We start from the raw sequence: 7,776 nt of genomic DNA on the forward strand, positions 1-7,776 counted from the left end.
TATGTTCTGCCTCCCATTTTTTTTTCTTTGTGTAATATTGGTTTTTCTTTTTCTATTTGTAAATTATACATATATACTTATTTTATCATTTTTTTTTGTAAATAAGTATAAAAAGAATTTCGATGGAGCTACCCTGACCCTGAAAAATTTAACCTACTCACATGAATTATTTCTAAACGAAGTCGCCATCTCTTATACGACCGGGCATGGGTCTGTTTTATCAGCCAACTGACCTATTTTCGACCCGCTTTTATCGACCAATCGACTCATATATAAATGGGTCGGTTGGTGGTTTTCAGTTTACTCAATAGTCGGTTGGCCGGGTAATATCAGCTAACCAACCTTTTTAATAATAAAATTTAATTATAAATATTTAATTGTAATTATTATTTTCTGAACGTTGAAATAATATATAAAATAAGTCAAAACTCAAAAACTCGAAAAACAAATTTATAAATCTCTATGTACTGTTTCAATTTTGTAATTCCTAATTTTTTATTTCATATTCTTTATTATATATTTACTTACTGTAGAAGTATAATAAAAAAGACTCTTAATTTAAAGTTAAGAATTTTGCAACATAAGATTTCCCAAAATTTCAGATATCTTCTGAAAAACTTTTTAAAAACATCTTTCTATTATAAAAAGAAAAATAAAAAAAATGAATAAAAAAATGGTCGATAATACTTCCAACTGACCCATTATTTATCTGACAAAGTCGGTTGTCAACCATTATCCGACCTATAATGATCGAGCCGGTAATTGTTTTCAATATTCAATAAAATTAGATCGAATATGTAATTGGTCGATAATTATCCGACTCGACCCTTGCCCAACCGTAAACTCTTACATAGCAAATTTAGATTCACCCGTAAATATTCACTTAGAATCTACTTTTATATTTCTCAAAAGAAAAAGGGATAAAAATAAAAAGTCAGAAATCCACTTTCATATTTATTTTTCATAAATAAATAATATAATAATGAAAACAAATTATGGGCTAACTTCCCCTTTTCCACCAGGCCACAAACTCTTTTTGGAGGAAAAGATGCAATACCAAAAAATATTTAGGGGAAGACCAAATTTATTTTTTTACCAAATGAATTACTAAAAAATTATTATACTCTTACTAATCCATAATTACAAAATTCCACAACTTTCTTTATGCAAGACCACACAAGCAAAACTCATTTTATCTTCCTCACAAACCCATTTCACACAAATTCTTCAAAAAAAATTCTTCATCTTCTCCAATAATTCTCAACACCCAAAACCATCAAATCTTACTAAACATGCAAATGATAAAATTATGGAGTCACGAGACATCAATATGGAGAATTCTATAGAAAAAGTAAAAAACAAACTATGAATGAATGTATTTTTATGATTAGGTGATCGGTTTTTAAGTTTTCAAAAAAAAATTCGCGCAGTCAAAATTCGATATATACATGTCGATTTTTGTCACAAACTTCAACATTAGATGTTGATTTTTTAGCAAAAAAACGACATCAACTCTAGATGTCGATTTTTATGACAAAAATCGACATGTACATAACAACAATTATTCTCATATCTTTGCCTGCGCATCACAACAAGAATTATGTCAATCAACTACACAACAAATTATGTCAAACACGGTAATTAGACAAATAATCATCTACACGGGCTATGATTGATGTTACTGTCCACAAAATTTTCGTGTGCGCAAAAAGAATTTGACACGACGGGGAAAATAGGACAAAATGATCTTATAAACGAAAATAAAAGCGGTTACAATCTTTTAAAAAATCTCAATAGATGAAGACTAATCCCTTGTCTCGAAATATGAATATGTTAACTTTTTGGACAAGGATGATGAGAATCCATACCCATTACCTGAAGCAACCGCTGAGATGGATTTTTATCAACCAGTCTGCATCCATGCAAAAAGAAAAAAGAAAAAAAAAATTAGAATTCGAATATCACCAAATAATGTAACATTCTTAGGCTGCATAACTTGAAAAGAGGGTACTGCAAAGAAAAAGTGTTACGGGCAAGAAATGAACAGTGTAATTACATAGAAAGGATGCAGCAAACCGTTGTTTTTTCATAACAAGAGTCTAGATTTTGTCGTACTCACAGAAACGGACAAGCACATTATGGTATTAAAAGATATAGAAGGACCATTTTGAACTGGAAAAAGTGTTTAAATTCATTAGCCATAATATTCAAGTTGCTATGATGACAAGAACAAGTGAACAAATGTGACTTATATTCAAGCTAACAAGCAGGAGTGCCAGTACATAGAACGATGTCCCACCTAATTTACATGGATCCTGACAAAGGTCAACTAACTCAATAAATATCGACTCCCAAGAATGATATTTATTCTAATTTTTTTATCTAACTAGAACTTCAAGGGAACATATTATAGATTGCTTTAAGAATAGCGTAGGAATTCCTTGTATTCGTCTAGAATGTCTCTAGGATGTTCTATCATAAATAACTGCATAAAAATTATCTAGATACTCGTTGTAAACCATAGGATCAAGGTGACCTTGACCATCCATTAGGAAGTGGTCTTAGTGTAAATATGTAGGATACATTCAAGAATCGATAGCAATAGAACATTACAACTCCACACTTGTGTGAAAAAAAATACAGAGGAACTACCACACACATATCATTGTGCGTCATATACTCTTCTAAACCATTTTCGCATTTCTATGAATCAGTTACATCTCAATTAGATAAATCAAAATCCTTTACGAGTATTGACAGACTATGCTTAAAGAATGTGGTGTAAAACACGCCTCTCGAAACATACGAGTATTGATACACAAAGTATAATTACTTACACTTAAACTACTCATCTCGTTATATAAACTTACCTTTAAGATAAGTTTCTCCGAATCAAGCAAGAAGGGCTTCAGTTCCAGCGGAGTAGGGAATTCAACTGGCTGCAAAAATAAATAAATAAATAAATAAATAAAAAGGAGAAAGAAAAACGTAAGAACAGCATATCATTCAGGGGAAGAAAAAAAAGAAAAAAAATACATCGACTGTCTCCCACTCAGTAATCGGCGTTCGCGCGTCGGGAAATGTCGGCATAGCCATTTTCCTATTGGATAAAATGAATCGAGAAAGAAGAAAATTAAATGGAGATTTGCATTCGCCGGTGTTAGGATTGGAGAAATGAAGAAATCGAATTGAGGGAGAAATTGATTAATGGACGAGACGACAGCGTTTTGAGTAGACTTATAAGTGCTATTTTGATTATCACGTTATCTAAGTAATAAGCGTTGTATTATGTCTGCCTATACCAATACGGGCCAGCTTATTGGGCTTTACTGGGCTAGGATTTTTATTCTATAAATAGATTAATCAGAACCATCGAGAAGCTCGAGCTCGAGCTCGAGCTCGGGCTCATTTAATTTTTAATTTTTTTTTAAAACAAAATTATTATTTAATTTTTTTATTAAAATCATTTAATTTTTTATGAAAATTTATTTATAGGAAAATAAAAAAATTATAAAATAAAAAATGAATTCTAGTTATATATTTTTTTTTAATTTTTCAATTATTATTATTATAATAGTTTATATTATTATGAATTATTTAAGTAATATAGATTTGTTTCTATTTAAATACTAGAAATATTTAATGTTATAGACTATTAACTATTTAGTTAATAATAATAATAATATATATATATATATATATATATATATATATATATATATATATATATATATATATATATAAAAGCTAGCTCGCGAACTGTCGAACAACTACATTTGGGCTCGTACCCGAGCTCGAGTTCGAGCCTTTGTCGAGCCGGCTCGTCGAGTTCGCGAGTCGGCTCGGCTCGTTTACCAGCCCTAGCTAATAGGCAGCTAGAGTAGGTAATAGCTACTCTGTTCAACCTATCTTTCCGTTTTGTAATTCCACAGCTCACTTTTGGAGCTTCCCATTAATGAATTTTCCTTTTTTTGATCAAATAATTTCTTACTTTAATATAGTCAATAAATCAGACCACAACATTTGGTATCAGAGCAGGAGTGGGCATTTAAATGAGCCTATCTCTTCCTCCCTTCCAAACATTATTTCATATACACCACAAAATACACAGGCACAACACCACAGAGAAGCACAATAAACACAAACTATGGCAAGAAACAAACCAGAAACTCAGGAAGAGATCAACAATACATTTCCAGAAGCACAAAAAAAAAAAATCAATGCTAAACAGCAAGCTGACACCGCAGCACTTAGGGAAGAAGTAGGCTCACTCAGCTCCAACATAGAAGACATGAAAGGCATGTTGGCTGAAATACTAAGGAACAAGAATGGGGACAAGGGTAAGAAACTTGCGTCTGGATCTGCCATGCCCTCTTCATCCCAGCATGCCAGACTCTACACTCCACACCAAGAACCATGTATATATAATTATACCCCTGTTAGAGAAACTACCCTCCCACCTGACAGGAACACATAATATCAACCAGGGAATGAAAACTTCAATTTAAGAGCACCAGAAAATCCTAATAACAGAAATAATGAGGCTCAGAACTTGTGGCAAGGTAGGGGACAGAAGGTAGAGTTCCCTAGGTTTAATGGGGAAAACCCTAGGGCTTGGCTCAGAAAATGCAATAGGTATTTTGTTCTGCACCCTACTAATGAAATAGAGAGGGTGCTTATGGCTTCAATGCATATGGAGGAGAAGGCTGAAGTTTGGTATATGGATTATGTGGAGGGAAAGGGATTCATGGGATGGAATGTTTTTGCTAACATGGTCTTAGAGAGGTTAATGGAGGGGGAATGACAAGATCCAGTGGAGGAATTCTATAAACTCAGACAGATAGGCTCCATAGAAGACTACAGAGTGAAGTTTGAAGAGCTGAAGGCATCTGTCTCACACACTAACAGGAACCTTACTGAAGATTACTTCATTAGAGCACTGTTGGGAGGTATGAATGAGGAGCTTAATAACATGGTAAAGGTGTTGAAGCTAGTATCAGTGGTTCAAGCTATCCAGATAGCCAAAATGTATGAATGGACTTTTGACCATCTGATGATGGGTATTAAGAACACTGTAAGGCAGGCAGGGTACCAACACAAATAGGGGGGGGGGGGGGGGAGGGATATGCAACCCCTTCATCATGGCAAGCCAGGGGGAATTAACAACAGAAACCCAATCATCAAGAGACTGACCAATGCAGAAATGGAGGAGAGGAGAATGAGAGGGCTATGCTACAACTGTGAGGAGAAATTTGATCCAGGACACAAATGCAAGAGGTTGTTCTTAATAGAAGGAATAGAAGAAGAGAAAGAAGGAGAAGAAACAACATCAGAAGAGAGGGCAGATGAGCAAACAAGGAGTTGTGGAGGAAGAAGTGGAGATATCCTTCAATGCTCTTACTGGGCAATCAACTTCAAATACATTAAAAAATACTGGGAGGGTGAAGAATACCACCATAACTATCTTAATGGATACAGGAAGCACACATAGCTTCTTGGATCCCCAAACTGCTAGGAAGTTGGGGTGTGAGGTGGTATTCACCAACAACATGGCAGTTACAGTAGCTAATGGCAAAAAGGCCAACTGTAACTCTAAATGTACAACCTTCCAATGGGAAATGGCTGGACATCATTTCATTTTTGAGATGAGGATCTTTAAATTGGGAGGATGTGATGTAGTCATTGGGGTGGATTTCCTAAAGAAGTTTGGTCATGTACTCTTTGAACATGTCAACAGATTCATTACTCTAAGGCATGGGGACAGGGAGATTACTGTGCATGGAGATCAACAAGAGCCAGAGGTTAGTATGGTGACTGAACAGGGCTTGCAGAAGATGTTCAAGAATGGAGAAGTGGAGTTGAGCTATTTATTTATGGTTAACAGTCAGCTGAGAGAGGGTATGCCAGAAGGGAACAAAAAAAATAGAGGGTCTCCTCCAAGAATTCCAAGATTTGTTTAAAGAACCCTCTGAATTACCACCATAAAGGAAGGTGGATCATCTGATTCCCCTAAAAGAAGGGACCAGCCCATTCAAGGTGCAACCATATAGGTATCCATATATGCAGAGAAAAGAAGTGGAGATAATGGTTAAGGAAATGTTACAATCTGGAATAATACAACCTAGCAATAGTCTGTTTGCTTCACCAGTCCTATTGGTAAAGAAGAAGGATGGGAGTTGGAGGTTTTGTGTGGATTACAGAAGACTAAATACCATGACAGTGAAAGATAGCTATCCAATCCCTCTGATTGATGATTTGCTGGATGAGCTTGGTCAAGCCAAGGTGTTTTCTAAGATTGACTTGAGGGTTGGGTACCATCAAATCAGAGTTAGACCACATGACGTACCAAAAACAGTTTTTGTCCTATCCTCTGGGCACTATGAGTTCAGAGTGATGCCCTTTGGGCTAAGTAATGCTCATGCTTTCAGAATCTTATGAATGAGATTTTTAGAGCTCAACTCAGAGAGTATGTTTTAGTATTTTTTGATGATATTTTGATCTACAACAGAGATTAGGAATTACACCTACAACATCAAAGGGTGGTGTTAGAAATATTGCATAATCATCAACTATATGCCAAATCCTCCAAATGCAGCTTCAACCAACCACAAGTGGAGTATTTGGGGCATATAATCAACCATGAATGAGTTGGAGTAGACCCAAACAAAATCATGTGTGTCAGAGAGTGGCCCATCTCTCAAATCATCAAAGCTCTGAGGGGATTTTTGGGACTGACAGGGTACTACAGGAAATTTGTTAGGGGTTATGGAGTCATTGCAAAACCTCTAACCTCACTTCTAAAGAAGGGAAAATTCCAGTGGGATGAGAAAGCTACCACTGCCTTCAATCAACTAAAAGAGGCAATGACTAGTACCCCGGTGCTACACCTACCTAACTTCACTCAAGGATTTGTGGTGGAAACAGATGCATGCCATCATGGGATTGGAGCTGTACTCATGCAAGAGGGTCACCCCTTGGCATACCTCAGCAAGGCATTGGGTCCAAAGAATGTGGGGCTGTCAATTTATGAAAAAGAGTTCTTGGCTATTTTGATGGCTGTTCAGAAAGGAGGTCCTACCTCATTCATGGATCTTTTATTATTAGGACAGATTAGAAGAGTTTAAAGTACCTTCTGGAGCAGAAGCTCTCTACTCCTCTGCAACATAATATTTAGCTAAACTCATGGGGTACAGTTACACCATTGAGTACAAGAAGGGGATAGAGAATAAAGCTACAGATGCTTTGTCTATGAGAGAGGAACCAGCTGAAGTGGGGGCAGATCACCTTACTGCACCCTATGTGGGTACAAGAGGTAGAGTCCAGTTATGATGGGGATGATTTTGCACATGAAGCAATTGCAGAGTGCACTCTTAGGCCAGAGGATGAATCATATTTCACCTACTGTGAAGGGGTTCTGAGGTACAAAGGAAAAGTGTATGTGGGTACTGCCAATGAAATGAGGGTAAGAGTTATCACCTTCGTACACAACTCTACTTTTGGGGGTCATTCTGGGGTGCAGGGGACCTACCAAAGGGTGAAGGCAGTATTTGGATGGCCATCAATGAAGCAAGGTGTGAAGGAAATAGTGAGTCAATGCCATATATGCTAGATTAGTAAGCATGAAAACTTAAAATATCCTGGACTTCTGCAACCATTACCTGTTCCAGAACAGGCTTGGTCAAGTATAACTATGGACTTCATTGTCCAATTACCCAATTCAAAAGGAAAAGAGGTAATTTGGGTAGTTATAGACCGAATGACCAAATATGGTCATTT

The 7,776-nt window shown here is 36.1% G+C and overlaps 1 long non-coding RNA gene across 1 annotated transcript; it reads right to left on the bottom strand.

The window, feature by feature from the left end:
• Window positions 1-1,587: 1,587 nt before the first annotated feature.
• Window positions 1,588-3,262, bottom strand: LOC148770292 (uncharacterized). Its single transcript, XR_016031580.1, has 3 exons — window positions 3,037-3,262; window positions 2,871-2,939; window positions 1,588-1,912 (listed from the first exon to the last, which is right to left on the bottom strand). It is a non-coding gene; the product is annotated as an uncharacterized LOC148770292 (long non-coding RNA).
• Window positions 3,263-7,776: the final 4,514 nt, after the last annotated feature.

Source organism: Erythranthe guttata, chromosome 6 (genome assembly GCF_056151865.1).
Source record: "Erythranthe guttata isolate IM_541 chromosome 6, IM_541, whole genome shotgun sequence".
In the NCBI taxonomy this organism is placed as follows: Eukaryota; Viridiplantae; Streptophyta; class Magnoliopsida; order Lamiales; family Phrymaceae; genus Erythranthe; species Erythranthe guttata.